Raw genomic sequence first — 17,604 nt, 5'->3', positions numbered from 1 at the left:
TATGCCGAGATGCACAGAATGCTGTTACCATCCCACCAAAATGGTACCTATTTGTCTACTTGCATTTACATGCTTTTGAACTGCTAGGTGAGCAGGAGCTAGGGCAGGAATGGGAGTTCATGTGGTCAGATGGTGCTCGGGTCTTCAATCGAGGTTGTCAGCTTTTCAGCTGAAAAGAACAGCTTCTTTAACCTCTTCTCTTCAGCAGGTAAGATAGTGCAACTTATTTTTTAGTATACACCTATGTATCAATGAACCTGAAGGGAGTGATATGTGTAAAACAGTATTCTACATATATAGGATCAATAAAAGCCCTGTATCTTCTCTTAATAAATCTGCAGCAACCTTTTGTTCATTTTTTATGATATGCAGCAGTCTTTTGTGATCCAACAATTATTGATTCATTATAGCATTGCAAAAAGTTTTAAAATAATGGACTGGGGAATACCTTAAGCACTGGAAATATGATACAAATTCATTCAAGAAAATAAGAAATAAATAAATCCGGAGCTATCAGCATAATAGTTGCCCCTTGGCAATTCACACATTTTCAACTTGCAATCCACTTTGCAAGTTGAATCAGTTTTTCAACTTGCAATTCACACATTTTCAACTTGCAATCACTTTGCAATCACTATTATCTCCAGAAAAAGAGCTATACTCTGTGTTTGCACTATTTTATATTGTTATAAGTGTTATAACACTATAAGTATATAGTGTTATACCCAATGTTACAACAATTCATTGGCAAGGAAGACAATGACTTGAGTAATACATGAAATACCACAGATAAAAGCAACTATCAAGTTTTTTTCTGCTCATAAACTAAAAGAAAATATGAATAAAAACCTCTAAGCAAGAAACCTTTTTACAACTGAAATATCTGCGAATGATTCAGAAGATATTTACTGTGATGTTGGCCATAGTGTTTTATGAATTAACCCCTTTCATATAGATTGATATAATGTGTTTTATCTGGGGTTGCCCTAACAGCCAGCTGCATAAACCATAAGTGGAGTCCATTTGTTTCTGGACATAATTCAAGATGCTGGCCTATACTTACACATTCCTAAATAAATTGAGTTCATATTTGAAACATTATCTCCTCCCAAAGGAATCTGCTTAAAGATCATTTTCAAGAGGTTCTTCTATATTTCCTATCACTAGAAAGCTCACATTGATAAAAACACAATATAAGGACTTTCTGCAGGAGCCATTGTAAACTAACACATTTTCTTTCCTAGGTTAGAGTGTTCTTCATTTACTTTTGGGAAGGTTATTCAAAAATATTTTGCTTAACTAGGCATTCAAATGCTATTAAATGTTTTGGGTTTTCTCCCCTTAAATTTGCTATCTGCTTTAGAATGTGCAAATTGTTGGGTAAGGGAAAAATCCCAAATAAGGAACTCAGATATAATTTTATAAACACTTTCTTTACTATTGCCAGCAAAGGGTTTGGGTGTTAGTGCCTGCAGATTTTTTGTTTCAATTAAGATGCTTTCTCTCAATAAAGTTGTTCAAGAAAAGTAATACTCTTTACTTTCTCAGCTATATAATTCTTAATTATGTATAGTATACGTATATATAGATCAAAGGATGTATGAAATTTGATTCCCACTAACATTAGTGGAATTGGGAATAAAGTCCATAACTGTCCAAAATAGCCATTTTTTCTGCACCAGATATAAAATTCAGAATTTTCACAAAGTTCTAACCTTGGCTTGTTAACAAATTGAGTATTAGTTTTAAACCAATTCTCAATTTATATACAATAACAAATCTGGAGTTGCACTGCATTCTGGTTTCTATTCTTACACAGAAGAACATGAAGAAGAAGGCACCCAAAGGTGCTTTTCCAAAAGATAACAGGGCAAGAAAGTCCAGCTGCCTTTTGGAAAAGCACCTTTTCGACAACTGTGACATGGATGATTAAGAATCTCCATAGAGATGAAAGAGAGCAGTATCTGAATTTCTCACTTTACATGAAATCCATTGAACCTGTGCATGATACAAAATCACATCTCAGTTCAGCCAACTCACATTTTCCAAATATACTGGATTGCAGGATCCATCATTTCCAGCCAACACATGTAATGATACAGATAAAAGGGAACTTTAGCATTTATATGACCAGTTTTTCATTTCTCAGAGTCAACTAGACAATAATTATGGGCTGGATTTTTTAAAAACAAGTTAACACCAGGAGGGCAAGAAGGCAAAGAAGTGCAATTTGTCCTTCCTAGGCTTCAACCGAACAAAAATAGATCATTCCACAACTGATAATTTTCTTCCAAATTCAGAAATAATAGCTAACTATGCAATAAATTTAATATTTATTTTGCCTGTTTAATATTATGGTTAATTTTAACTATTTACAACTTAAATTTGAGTTCCATTTCTAATTTTCACAATTTCTCTTACTCAAAATTAGCAATTCTGTTCTGGTACCAAATAGGAGAAAGCTAATCTACAAAGAGCAGCAGTGATTCTCTGTGGTTTGGGGCAGGAATTGTTGCCAGTCCTAACTGGACAAACCAGAAATTAAAGATGGGAACTTTAGCATGCCTAAAGGAATTTGGAGTACAAATTCTGCATGTTGTGCTGCTAGAACAGAGGACCCCAAAGTGAGAAATGCAACTCTGAAGCTCAAGGGTAGCTATGGATCTTTTGGAATGACGGCAGGCACTGTTCATATGCTAAAAAGCTGTCATCCTTTTGTCCGTAAGATTACAAATACTTTTATAAAATATATTTTGTTCCCACCTTTTCACCACCATATAATTCAAAGTTGCTTCTCTAGGTTTCAGGAGGTGTCTCCAAACCAACTGACTAGCCCAATATAATTTCTACAAGGCTACTACATTATTAAAATCTGCTTTAAAAGAAACCGGACAATTCTACCACAACTAGGACCCTCATCTGTTAGAAGTGAAAGACAACCACCCAAAGTAACTACAAGTTGCAACTGCAGGAAAGAACATTCCAAGCACCCCCCCACCACCACCACCACGAAGCACACCCTTCCCTGAAGTAAAGGGTCATTAGCCAATAGAAAATAAGAATGACCAACGAGAGAGCGGAGGCGCCGAGTGCCTCCGGGATGGAAGTCGCCCCCCACTGTCCAGGCGGCCTCAGATGTGAGAGGCTGGAAGATGGGAAACTGGGGCGGCTCCATGTGGGAGGTCGTCAAGGGGCGGGGGCTCAGGCAATACCGTTTTCGATTGTCGGAGGCGGCCACGCATGCAGCCCGGGGATGATTGTATGATGCGGAGTTCCATGCGGAGCGCTCGCGGCGGCTGGCGACAGACAATTATCGTTTAAATAAAAATACACATCCTACGGAGCGAAAAGGGGAGAGGGAGCGTTGCCAAGGGTTAAAGTTAGAATTCCCACTCCACGAAATTACGTTCAACTGCTTGCCATGCAGAAATTAGGTGAAGAAATCATGCATCAACTTGATGCGCTACATGTGCTACTAGGCTGTCGGCAACAGCACGGCTAGGGCGGCTGAACCCCTTCCCTTTTTCTCTAATATCCTTCTGAAGCCTCCTAAAATAGAAAATAAATGAAGTAAGTGTTTGTTTTGCGCAGCAACACTTCCCCACCATTTCTTACTTTGGCCACGGCTAAGACGGCTCAATCTTGTCCTTGAAAATCCCACGCGGACACCGAACGTGGTTCTCTGTAGAAGCTGCGGCGATCGCACAAGGACCACCCCAAAACGCTCCCCTATGAAGCATGCAAGTAACGTGGAGAGAAGGGGGGAAACGAATAACAATACTTTTCAGTCTCCAACCCTCCCCCCCTTTTTTGTTATCTCGAAAGCCCCTTTCCAGCCCCCCACCTCTGGAAATTAATGAAGCATTAAGCTACTGGTCTGTTAAGAGCACATGGGCACTTTTAGAAGTACCTGGAATTGCTCAGGCGCACTTCGGCTCTTCTGAAGAAGTTACCACTTGAGTGGTCTCCAGCAAGACAGGGGTTAAAAATAGTTAAAAAGAAAAAGATGAAAAGCAAAGACCTGATGAGGCAGGAAAAACAATGGAGAGAGTCTTTTCTATATATTTTTTTAAAAAATTCCGCTTCCCGTGAAAATAAGTAGACACGCAGCAGATCCGGATTCGAAGAGTTCACATAGTGACAGGGGAGGCTGCGCTTCCACGAGCGGAGCCCAGCAGCCGCGACTGGGGCCACACAGGTAGTGGCAGCAGCAACTCCGAAGCTCTATCGCTGCCCCGCGTTCGCATCTTCCTGCCAGCCGGGAGGGCAGGCTACACCTTAAAGCGCTGAGATCCCCTCCCCCTCTTTGGGGAAAGAGTGAAAGAGGCGCTGCTAAATTTTCTGGGGCTGATCAAAGCCTTGCAACGAGCAATCTCCCGAGTGCAAGGCTCCGCGTTAGCTCTGCACGCCGCCGCCGCCTCTCCACGCAGTCCCAGTTTCTCTCTCTCTTTCTCTCTCTCTCTCTCTCTCTCTCTCTCTCTCTCTCTCCTCGCGGTTCCTGAGCTCGATTTGACACCAGCAGCAGGAGCAAAAGAGTTTCCCCCCACCTCGCCTCTACTTTTTTTTCCCCCTTGGTTTCCCACGCTGGCTGAATGTGATTTGACCCCGTTTCAAAAAAGTTTGACATAGTGCTTCAACATTTCCGCATTCCAGCCAGACTACAAAGGCAGCGGCCGCCTTCTTCTCTTTTCTGTCTCTGCTCTCTGTCTTCACACTCAATGAAATCCTGCACGAGCTCTCTGCCAAAAGCAGTCGCATACCGCAAGGGTCGCATCGGCGAGCACAACGCACGAAGCAGGCGCCCCAAGGCCGGAGGAGCACGCAGGCGGTTCGGTGAGGCGCGGGAAGGACAACCCAACTGGAGGAGGAGCGCCGGCCGCATCACAACGCTGGAAGGCTTCCGTGCTCGGCGCTGTATAAATCTCAAAAGAAGAACTCTAATGATGGGAACGAACATTGTAGTCATGACGCCCATGAATAAGAATAATATGGTCGTGGAAGACCTTTAATCTGACTTTCCTGTGCAAATTTCATCCCGCACTGGGTAGCCTTAGGCAAGAGTATTTTCAGTCCTTTCATCCGCATTAGATTTAGGAATGATATTTAATTGGTTTTAACAAAACACATAATATACCCCACAATGAACCTCCAGGGCTCTTGCATATTGCAGTTGAGACTGGCTAAATAAAATATCCATGAGGCTGATTAAAGAAAAACATCCATAAATAGCCTCTTATCAGCAAAGTTGCTAGGGTGCAGAATAGAGGATAGAAAAGACATAGGGAAACATTATTGGAATATATTTCCTTCTAATTTGAAATTATACCTTTAGGAAAATTAGCATTCTTTATAATATTTGAAATGATACCATATAGCGTTAAGCTATGCAGAGGATAAAATCTCTCCTAGTCTATATCCTATCAATCCAATTGAAAATAATTCTCCAGTTGAAAACTAACTCAAACTCCTACTGAGTTTAAAACCAAATTATATTTCCACAGTTAGAATAAACCACATTGTATTCAAGAAGGTATTTTTACAGTATTTTTTTGTTCTCTTTCTGTTCTGCTTAGCAATATTTACTGATAGGCTGATTAACTATATGTTTAATCTATTCTAGGAACATTAATGCAAGTAGGGGCACTATTAATATCATATTAGAGTGAAGCATAGAGGATAACCAACATTAACCTTGATTTTCCAATTTACTTTTTGTGAAATTATAGTTGATAATATTACATCTTCACCCTTTCACTAGGTAGCAAGGGTCTTGCATTGTTTAGCTTTCTCTTTTTTCTGACATCTTACATACAATTAATTTTCCCCACAATGGGCAATTTTCAAACTGAATGCTGTTCTAGCCCAGCTAGAACCTGTTTTTTTTTTAGTTGTGTACTTTTAAAGCAAATGTTGGTGATGCTTGTGCAAATGCACCCTCACCCAACTTAAATCTTATTTAATAAACCTATTTAATAATATTTAATAAAATGCTACTTAATAATAGCAGTCAGACATCTTTGGATCAAGCTACCAACAAAAAGAAATTCATTGTGTGCATTGGAATGTGTGTTTTCCACACACAAATCTTTCCAACTTGCATTCCAATGAGTATATTGTCATCTACTATGTGGCAATATACATCTATTTCCCATTAACTTCAGTCAGCTTTCCTATACGGAAGATAAAAAGGTAGTAAGGCCTTAAAGGAAATATTTTCCATTTAGTAAATGTAATGCTGATTGAGTAAAACTGAGTGGATGGAAACAAAAGTTGAACATACAGAAACTGCTGGGGAAAGCATTCCAGATTTAAGTGAAAAATTTATTGGGGAGGGGGAGAGTTCTTGGTGCACTCTGAGCTTGATTGTTTTCTTAGAGATGTTCCATTCCCAAACTTGGTAACATCATCAGTACTAGTAGGAGTGGGGTTTCTCTTAATTTAAATACAAGTGCCTTGTCCTATCAGTGTTGGGGAAAATGGTCTTGGTTGTTCCTTGACTGAGTTGCTATTTACTCTTAGCTTGTTTGTCTGAGTTGGTATACCTTGATTGGGGTACTTTTTCTATTTGTTTGTTGATTGTTGTTTGCCTCTTGATTGGTTCCTAATGTTTATTATCTGGGGAACGCCAGGAGAGTTTATTCAGTAACTTTGTAGCAATATAAAAACTATCATTAATAGATCCCAGTACTTTAAGACTAACATCACCAGACTTAATCAAACAATTAATCAATCAGAAAAGGGCTGGAAAGGACCCTTGGAGGTCTTCTAGTCCAACCCACTGCTCAAACAGCAGACCCTATACCAGTGATGGCAAACCTTTTAGAGACCAAGTGCCCAAACTGCAACCCAAAACCCACTTATGTATCGTCAGGTGCCCGGTGGGTGTGGCTGCGGTGGTAACAGCAGACTGGGTGGGACTAAAAAGTTCAATGAAACAATTTCAACTTTGCAAGATCTTTTTTATAATAAGTTGAAATTGATTGATTGAACTTTTTTTTTGCACATGGTGGCAGAGGCCTAAAGCGAAAAGCTTTTATAAAACCCAGCTGAAGGCCTAGAACTGGGGCGACGGTGCCTGTGCCCACAGAAAGGGTTCTGCATGCCACCTGTGGCACGCGTGCCATAGCTTCGCCACCAGGGCCCTATACCATTTCAGACAAGTGACTGTCCAGTCTCTTCTTAAAAACCTCTAGAGATGAAGCACCCACAACTTCTGAGGGTAAGCTATTCCACAGGTTAATTGTTCTCACTATCAGGAAGTTTCTCCTTAATTCCAGGTTGCTTCTAATTTCCAACCATTGTTTCTTGTCCTGCCCTCTGGTGTTTTGGAAAATAAGTTGACCCCCTCCTCTTTGTTGCAATCTCTCAAATACTGGAATACTGCTATCTTGCCCCCCCTCCCCAGTCCTTTCCTCTAGAGTAGCCAAACCCAAATTCTGTAATCGTTCTTCATATGTTGTCTCCAGGCCTTTAATCATCTAAGTTGCTTTTCTTTGCAGATTTTCCATAGTCTCAACATCTTTTTTGTAATGTGGTGACCAAATTAGGTTGCAGTGTTCCAAATATGGCCTTACGAAGGCTTTACAATGTAGTACCAATATTTCACATGATTTTGATTCTATGCCTCTGTTTGTACAACCAAGGATTGTATTAGTTTTTTGGCTGCTGCTGCAATACTGCTGGCTCATATTTAAGTGATCGTCCACTAGGACTCCTCTCTCACAGTTACTGGTCCCTCTCTCACAGCTACTGTTTTTGAGCCAGGTTTCACTTAATTTGTACTTATACCTTTGGTTTTTCCTGCCTAAGTGTAAAACTTTGCTTTTCTCCACATTAAATTTAATTTTGTTGAATAGGACCCATTATTCAAGTCTGTCAAGATCCTTTTGGATCCTGAGCTTATCTTCTGACATTGGCTATTCCTGCCAACTTAGTGTCATCTGCAATTTGATGAGTTCCCCTTTTATTTCTTCATCTAAGTCATATATGAAGATATTGAAGCGTACTTGGCCTAGGACAGACCTTACTTCTCTCCATGTAGATGTAGTACCACTTGTTGAGTATGGTTTGTCAGCCAGTTACAGATCCATTTTCTTGGTATTTATATGTTGAAATAAACTTTTTAATTATCTTTGACTTTTGTTGCAAGACTTTGTTCATTCTGAGCCTTTGTTTTCCTGACTTCATCTTTGCAGATTTGGGCTATCTGCTGATATTCTGCCTTGGTTATGTGTCCCTCTTTCCATATTTTGTACTATCCTTTTTATCTTTCAGTTTATCAGAGAGATCTTTGTGTAACCATGCTGTTTCTTTTTGGATTTCTTGTTTTTCTTTTTCAGTGATATTGTGTTGGACTGGGCTTTTATGATCATATTTTTCGGAGTTTCCCACACTTCTTGTTTTCCCCTTTAAGATTTTCATCCACAGAACTTTTCTTAGGCTCTCTCTGAGTTTGTTATAATCAGCTCTTTTGAAATTTAAGACACTGGTTGGATTATGTTCTATTGCTTGTGAATTCCAATATGATGTCACTTTTGCCCAAAGTTTTGGCAACTTCAACTCCCTCTATCCCTTCTCCTCTACTAGTAAGAATTAGGTTCAGTATAGCTTTTTCTCTAGTTCCCTCCTTTTAGATAATAAAGTTGTTAGCTAGCTTGATTAGGAATCTGTTTGATCTCCCACTTGCTACACAGTTTGTCTCCCAGTTGATAACGGGGTAGTTAAGGTCTCCCATTACTACTGTAATATATTTCCTACATACATTTGTTAATTGTTTAGCAAAAAGTTCATCTATTTCTTCTGCTTAGTTGGGTGGCCTGTTGTATACGCCTATAGCAATGTCATTCTTTTTTTCTTTCTGACTTATTGATCCATATGGATTCTAAGAGATTTTCATCCTTGAGGATTTCTATAAAGATGTAGTGATCTTTTATATATAATGCAACTCCTCTCCTCTTTTGTTAGGTCTGGGTTTTTTTTTAATAGATTGAATCCTTCCATCAGTACTTTCCAGTCATGAGTTTCATCCCACTATGTTTCAGTAATGGCAACTATATCATACCCAGATTGTTGGGGGGCAATTAAGCTGACTTTGTAATAATGCCGCTTGGGGGTGTGTGTGTGAAAGCCCTAATAAGCAGGCATATACATAGAATGAAGGCTACTGCTAAGCTTGTAAGCCGCCCTGAGTCTTCGGAGAAGGGCGGGATATAAATGGAATTAAAATTAAAAAAAAATTAAATTTACCTTCATGTAATAGTACTTTACGTTCACCCTGTTAGTTCCCTATACTTTGAGCATTCATGTATAGGTGTTTGAGACTTGTATGATGGGTCTTGGATATGTTTTGTATACCTCCTACTTTGTATCTAGGTTTTACATCCTTTCCATCACTCTCTACCTCCTCCTCTTCCTCCTCCTCCTTCTTCCTCTTCCTCCCTACCTCTTTATATGATTGCTTATCTAGTGGTTTTTGCTTGGAATTAAATTCTATAGGTCTTGAAGATTGCCTCCCTCAATTTTAGTTTAAAGTTGTTTTGATAAGATGAGCCAGTCATTTTCTGAATATATTCTTTCCAGTTCTTGTGAGGTTTACTCCATCGCTTACCAGTAGCTCTTAAATGTAGATAATGCAGACCATGGTCTAGGAAACTGAAGTTCTCTTGACGACATCGGTTTTTAAGCCAGTGATTCATTTCTAAAAACTTTTTCTCCTCATTAGAGGACAACATTTGAGCACCTAATTCTTTAGCTTTCTTCCCTATCTGTTCATATTCTCTTGTTATTGTTTTTAAATTCATTGTTGTGTCGTTAGTGTAGGAGAAGAAAGGGATAGCAATTCATGGGGTTGATTATTTTAGTATGGTTCTCAGTTACATCTTTGATTTTTGCTCCAGTCAGACAACATACCTTCCTAGATTGACTGTTTAGATTGCAGACTATAGTTTCTATTGACCAAAGAATTGAATCTCCTATCACCAATATTCGCCTTTTTCCCCCCTAGGGAAGTCTGAGATACTATTCTTCCTGTCACAGGAATGCTGGGTTGTGTCTCCTTTCGAGAAACTATTGATGACTGCTTTTGTATATGCGTTTGCATATTTTCTTCCAGGGAGAGTCTTTGAAAATGATTGTTCAGTTCCAGGGGGGCTGGAGTGAGCTAGGGTAGACACTAGGGGATTTGCTCTTGGTTGCTCTTTTCTTCTAAAAGTGACATGTTTCCATTGGTCTTCCTCTTTAGGTTGATACATAGGTTCATTTTTTTTCAGAAGCTGCTTGTTCCCTGTTTTGTTCAGTTTGGGTGTATCAATTTCCTTCTTTCTGTTCATATATGGGGTCGTTTTTTTAGAAGCTGTTTGCTCCCTATTGTATTTAATGTTGGTTTGTTTAGGTTGGGGATTCTCACTTTGTTCACCGAATTTCAGAATGGCTAGAGTTGCTTCTAGACTTTTTATTTTATTTTCTTCTAGTAATTCATATGATTTACATTTGATACAAAAATAATTTGGATCTTCTGTGAGCATAAGCTCAAACATATGACATATTTTGCAAGTCACTATAATGTCAGTCTCTATGTCAGTCTCTTTTTTGTTTGTTAATTTTTTTAAAAAAAATTCCCTTTTGCAAAGTTTAGAATAGTTTACAAAAGTTCTTGACCCTTTGTTATCTGTCTTTAAAAATTCATCACTATCTTCCCTGTTTTTCCATGATTTTTTATTTTTTTCCTCTTTGATCATTAGCAATTTAAAAATTTCTAAAGAATTAAAATAAGTAAACTATTTTTTTCAAATGTTTACTTGGAAAAAAAATAGAAAAAATGAAAAAATGAAAAATTAATTTTATTAAAAAAATTGAAAAAAGAATTTTAGAATTGAAAAAGATTTAAAAATTGAAAATGGAATTTAAAATTAGAAAGAAATTGAAAAGTTGAAAAAAGATTAAAAATTTAAAAAAGAAATTAAAAATAGAAAAAAATAAATTTAAGATTTTGAAAAGAAAGGTTTAAGAAACTTCAGAAATTTTAAAAATTAAAGAATTTACAAAAGTTCTTGGTCCTTTATGAAGTGCACTTCTTTATGTTGGAAATATCAGGCTTTTTTCTAGGAGATGCTTAGCTCTTAACCCTGTATAACCTGCCTTGAAAGTTTGGATTATTAAATAATATCGGATTATTAAATAATAAATCAAGAGTTCTTATTTCCATCATATTAATGTATTTAAATGCAATGCTCTGAAAAACTGTCAAAACTGTAAGAAGCAGACAAATATCTAAAGACGATACCATTTGCAGCTAAATTCAGAAGGGGTGGCTAGTTCTTTAACTCTTAAAGTGAGGGTAGAACTTTCCTTGCCTAGTCCAGGGCTTATCAACCTTTTCACCCATTGTACCACTTTTAGGATATGGCAACATCCAAGCACCACCAGTCGCCTAGCAAGCTGGCAAAAACTTGATGCCCCCCCCAAAAAAAAAAACAAAAAGGGAAAAAAGTGATGAAGTACAGGTAGTCCTCGACTTACAACAGTTTGCTTAGTGACTGTTCGAAGTTAACAATGGCACTGAAAAAAGTGTGCCCCAAGCCACAGCCGAGCAAGACATCTGACTGCCTGCACGGCGGCGCTCTTCCTCCTGTACGAGGTTTTCATTGTTCTGAGCATTTCTGTTGAGGATTGGTAGTGGGGGTGGTGTAGTGTGGTGTTTGGTTTTATTCTCCCCCATCTTGGTGGCTGCAGCAGGTTTTGGTCCCTTCACATGACCCTGGGACCCTGACCATCATAAATATGAATCAGTTGCCAAGCATCTGAATATAAATCACAAGACCCTGGAGATGCTGTAACATTCCAGCTGATCGGCGCTTCTTCTGGGCTCAGAAACACCAGGATCAGCGGCGAGCTCCAGCTGGAGCCTGGTGCTGACCCTGATGCTTCCACTGAGCCCCAGTGCTTTTTTTGTAAAAGAAAAAGGTGCCGGAACTCACACATGTCATACAACCCACCTTGCCTAGCTGCAAGGTTTCATCCAAAAAAGGTGCCGGAACTCCGTTCTGAGCGTTCTATGAGAAAAAAAGCCCTGCTGAGCCCTAACAGTCCCGAAGAAGCGTTGATCCTGGCGCTTCCACTGAGCCCTGACAGCCCTGCAGCTCCAGCCATCTCTCGCTCAGGCTTGTGTGGTGCTGCCACCAGTTCAGCTCATTCCCCTCCCCCGCTATCACTTTTCTAGGATGGTTGCGTACCACTTGACAGGTGCCAATGGTACCCGTACCACTGGTTGAAAAGCCCTGGCCTAGAGGTCTATTTGTTACATATAGACTGCACTCCTGCATAATTATCAACATAACAATTATTGGTTGTACAAGCCATATAGTGTGTTACCAAGGCACCAAGCCATAACAGCTTGATTCATATATCATCCTAAGCCAAACATATTACAGCTTTTTGTGTGTGTGTGAACTCCACTCTTTGGATCTGCCAGTAAGTAGTTTTCCCTCTTGTGACTATAGTCCATCAAGCAGACTTGACCGCAGATTGAGATGAAACACAAAATTGAGATGCAAAATCCAGGAAATCTTTTTCTCTTAGAAAAGTAAGGTGTATGTTCACTAACAAAGGGTGTCCAAGATTTACAGAAAGTATTGGGGCATTTTCAAGGCCAGAACAAATACTGCATTTTAACATTATCTCTAATAGAACATGGGACAGGAAGAAGGAAAAAAAAGTGGTATGTCTTTTTCCCTGTTAGCAGAATGAGAAGGACTGTTGCTCCTCTGTTCCCAAATATAAGCAAATCATGATGGATGGGATTAGCATCTCTCTGACAGCAATTCCTTTGATTCAGAGTTGTATTCCACAACGTCCAGAGGGCTCCAGTTGATGTTAACTCTAGCATTGGGGTGAGGAGGCTGAAATAGTTAATAGAAAATGATTTTCCATCATTTACCATGCAGCATACTAATTGTAGGAAAAGGATTACCATAAAAAAAGCTGTTGTAAACTCCTGCCCTCCATTTACAAAAAATAATTTTTGAGACACTAGAATTTCTCTGCCAGATATATTATGTGTCTCCACAACAGAAAGTCTACTTCAGTTCATTTTCCAGTGTAACCCAAGACAGCCCTTTTGATATCCTTCTCACAGACCACTGTTATAAATGATAATTTATGTAGGTGTTTTGACAAGCACCATAATCACAGAATCAGATATTTGCCTCAGCCTAATTTTAATCTTTTTATTCTAGGACCATATGAATGATCATGAAAAGATCAACTGAAACGGGGAAGAAAGTTACAAAATGCTTCAAACAAAAGATCCTGTAGTGCAGATCTTTAGGAAGCTGAATACAATAATTTATTGGTTTTAGCTTTTCTGTTACCTCTTATTGCTATGCTCTGTGGTATAATATTGCATTATTACTACTATTACTATAGCCAAGAAAGAAAAGTCCGTTCAGTTTCTTTCCACAGGATTTACATATATGTGTGAGGGTAGAATTTGGAACAGAGCCATCTCCAATAAACATTTTAATCTGTGGTAATCCAGTCTTTGAATACTATTAGCATAAAGTACTACTTTAACACCTGCCCCTTAGAACATGATAGCATTGTAGTTAACTGCTAAGTGGCAGGTGTTCGAATGTCTCTTGAGAAACTGTTGTATTTTCCTTCTTGCAGTTAGAGAAATATGTTTAAAATGCCACTTTGTGAATGCAGATGGGGCTTTATTATCATGTTTCCTTTATTATCTAAAATTGTTTTAAAAATATATTTGACAGAGCCTTAAATTGGGAGGATTTCACAAGGGAAAGTTGTTCAGAGAGAAAACAAAACAACAGCTGTTCATTTGTTATTATGGTTGTTTCTCACAATACAGATCTACAGAAAAATGTTGGATAAATTTAAAATGTTCCTGTTTCACATTTGTTAACTTTATTGTGTCACTATTATTTTACTTATTACTACTACTGACAGACATAGACACAAATACAAAATATAGTACCCTTATGCCAAAGCACTATATTCTGCAATTCTGCAATATTCTGCAATTATTAGAATATAGCAATAATTACTATTAGTAATAAATACATATATTTATAATTGCTCATAATCTGAGAATTCTGGCTCTGTGCTGGAAGAACAGTAATTTCAACTTTTGGTTTCAACAGATGTCTTTAGAGACCATAAAAAATAAATGTATTCTGGGAATGGGGAAGACATTATCTGATTGTAGTCTACCTAGCATATCGGGGAAACCTTACATTTCCTAGATCTATTGATGATTGGGAAACGCGATGTCATTTTATGTATTGTATTTAAGTTCCCATCAAAAGAATATTGCTCACCACTTAAAAGAACTGCTTAATGAAATAAATACATTAATTAAAACAAATGCAATTGCTTATATCACAGTAAACTTTCTTTTTGTCGCTTTGAGTCAGTCTTCATTTCTCATGACTGCATGGACAAATCTCTGCAGTTTTCTTGGCTAGAGTTTGGAAGTGGTTTGTCATTACCTGCTTGCTAGGGCTGAGAGTGACTGGCCCAAGATCACGACTTAGCTTCAAGCCTAAGATAGGACTAAAACTCAGGATCTCCTGGTTTCTAGCCTGATGCCTTAACTACTACACTAAACTGGTTCTCCAGTAAACATTACACATCCTGATATTTAAAAAACTGGCTATAATTGGAATGGAATGGAATATCTGGAAGAAAGAATGGCTCGTTGTCTGAAACATTTCACATTATGATGTTTACTTTTGATACTGATTTATTATCCTATAGCCTGTAAGTTCTGTTTTGATGTTCTTCCAATTTAGAAATAGATCAGATATGTACCAGTGTGCAAAAGCTGATTCTATTGTTGAAGTAGATGATTTGTTTGATAAAACTTTGTGATTATAGGGTAATTGGAATCAATTGTCCAAAGAAGCAATGGGCTCTTTTTCACCTCATGTAAGTTATATAGCCATCAATGAAAGATGCTAGATCTGTTTACACTTAGCAGGTGGTTGAGATTGATGGTCACATCCAACTCTATGTGGTTCAGTTAATTCAGATTTTAGATATTCTTTCTATGTAATCACCTGTGTGAACTTGTTTGTTCACAGTCTGGGCTGTCTATCTAGTCTCAATATATTATTCCAGTATGTTGGAGATAATGCTTTTGGAAGAGGCCTTGATAATAGCTCCCAGTGTCATGTAGACAGTACTGTAATACTTATAAATATACCCTATAATTAATACTTTCAGAAATGCTAGCTTCACATTAATAGATATCAGTGCTGCTGTAAAGCAGTTGACTCTACAGTAGTTCAAGCCTTTTCTGGAGATCAGTCCTGCCCAGTTAAATTCATAAGGCAAAGCAATCCTAGGAATGAGTTCAGTTTTGGTTACATGATAATCCAATCTATCTTCCCAACATGCAAGACAACTTTTGTCCACAACTGAATTGTCAAATGACAACAAAGACATCTTCGGAGTTGGCTTCCAGACTGCTTGTTTCCTGCTGTGAGAAACTGAAATAAGTGCTGTCAATCTAGTGGAGGGATTCCAAATACAATGATTGCTTGAAGAGACATTGATTTACAAAAATAAGATAGCTACTTCTTACTTGAGGAAAACCATGAAATATACACTGAAAGGGAGATATGCCCCCCCTCATCAGTAGCTTCTTTCTCTTGACCCCATCACCTAAATAAGAACTATAAAGAAAGAAGTGCTTATAATTTAAATGGATGACTGCTACACTTCTGTTTTTTGTAATATATGGGAATATTCTTGTACACTTGAGGAGGAGAAAGTTCAGGAAAAGTAAGATCAAACTATGGCTGATAAAACATGCATGGTAAGTTTCTCCCAATTCAGGTTGTGCTCTTCAGGGGAGTTAGAATAACATTACCATCTGTCTTAATTAGTCATTGCTTTACTATTTGAATAATTGGGAGCTACAGGAGTGACATCCTACAAAGCTAATGATTTATTTTTTGCACCACAATCAATCTTCCAATTGTAGCCAAATAACAGATATTCAACTCTCATCCACAAAAGTATATTTGAAATTCTTGTGTGCTGAGTTATGTTTGTCTGCATCAGTTCACCATCTCCAGGCCAGCAACAAAGGATATGGTGATTCCCATAACGGACCTATAGTTTAATTAGACAGTTTTGCAAAGGTTGATGAGATTTCTCAGTGTTTTGAAAGAACCATTTAAAATTCTATCACAGTGGATATTAAAACTCTCCAGTCAGTTTGACATTTCCCAACTTCTACTATTAAATATTATTTAATGAAATATTACTAAATGCTATTACTATAGCTATTAGATGACACAACCTTTGCTAATTAGGTTACATTTAGGTGTGGGAGAGGGAATGTTTTTCCCCCATTAATTCTTGAGATGATTTACCTATAAAAAATAGAAATCAGCACAATACACTCAACTTCAATTTGCTAAAGTAAATATAATAAACATAACTCCCAAAGCCAGCAGGTGCACTATTTCAGAACTTATTTCTACTTATTGTTAGAAAAACATGCTTCCTTCTTTCTTCTTTTAATTAATCACCGTTTGGAACACAACATCTTTTGTTCATTTTCTTGGCTTAGTTTTCCTTAATCATTTGTTCAAAGAACACTTAAATCCATGTATGTGTTACATCTGCCAGTATTGTATTTGTTGTCCTCTTATCTTTACAGTTTCATTACATTTTCAGCTACTTTTCTGTAACTACATCAGGGCTGGTTAGTAATAGAATCTTTAAAACTTAAAGTGTTCTCCCTACAGCAAAGGATTCATTTTCAGCAGCTGCTGGTTTAATAATACGTTATATTATTATTATGTTGGGAGCATTTTTCCATTCACTACATAAATCACTCTTCTTTTGAGGCTCAGATGGCTTTAGAAAGGCAATGGGATTTTCTGAACTATTGAAAGTACTCTATGAAAAAATGATTAAGCCAGGTGTGGCCAATACCCTAATGATATTCTAAAAATCCTTGAGAACCGGGCCATTCTCCCAGATCTTGGGATAGGTGTTTACTGACCCTAGTAGACTGATTTTTGTTGGGTCTCCATTCTCTTATGGAGGTCTCTGATTTCTCATTTTATTTATTCCTGCTTTTAATATGATAGTTGCCTAGAGTCCCTCAAGTTAGGTAACCCTTAAATTAAATAAACAAAATATTGGTATCGTAAATTTTGCTATCTTGAAAGCATGTAAACATTTAATGTACAGTGTACAGATTCTTAGCACTTAGACACATCCTTAATCTAGTTAGCCTTTAACTCAATTAAATCTCTATTAGTGATTCTGGCAACATAAAATTCAGCCATGCTAACTGGGTCAAAAGTTACTATTCTGAAAATACAGCATTGTCGTACACTTTTGCAGGGGATGTCTCTTATCTTATGAGCCCTTGATCTAGGACAGGGGTAGGCAACCTCGGCTCTTTTATGACTCATGGACTTCAACTCCCAGAATTCCTGACTCAGCATACCTGACTCAGGAATTCTGGGAGTTGAAGTCCATGAGTCATAAAAGAGCCGAGGTTGCCTACCCATGATCTAGGACAACACTGACTAGATCTACAACATCCCTTTCTCCATTAGTCAG

The 17,604-nt window shown here is 38.0% G+C and overlaps 1 protein-coding gene across 3 annotated transcripts in view; it reads right to left on the bottom strand.

Annotated features, from left to right (window-relative positions):
• The window catches only part of CDK6 (cyclin dependent kinase 6), a 116,207-nt gene extending 111,764 nt beyond the window's left edge, over positions 1-4,443 (bottom strand). For all 3 annotated transcript variants that reach the window (XR_014494099.1, XR_014494100.1, XM_083376378.1), the window contains exon 1: positions 3,911-4,443. The gene's annotated coding sequence lies outside the window, so the exon portion shown is untranslated. The remainder of the gene's footprint in view (positions 1-3,910) is intronic.
• Between the last annotated feature and the right edge of the window lie 13,161 nt (positions 4,444-17,604).

The sequence above is a fragment of the Vipera ursinii genome (genome assembly GCF_947247035.1).
Source record: "Vipera ursinii genome assembly, chromosome: Z".
In the NCBI taxonomy this organism is placed as follows: Eukaryota; Metazoa; Chordata; class Lepidosauria; order Squamata; family Viperidae; genus Vipera; species Vipera ursinii.
This window is presented reverse-complemented; position numbering and strand designations above follow the sequence as displayed.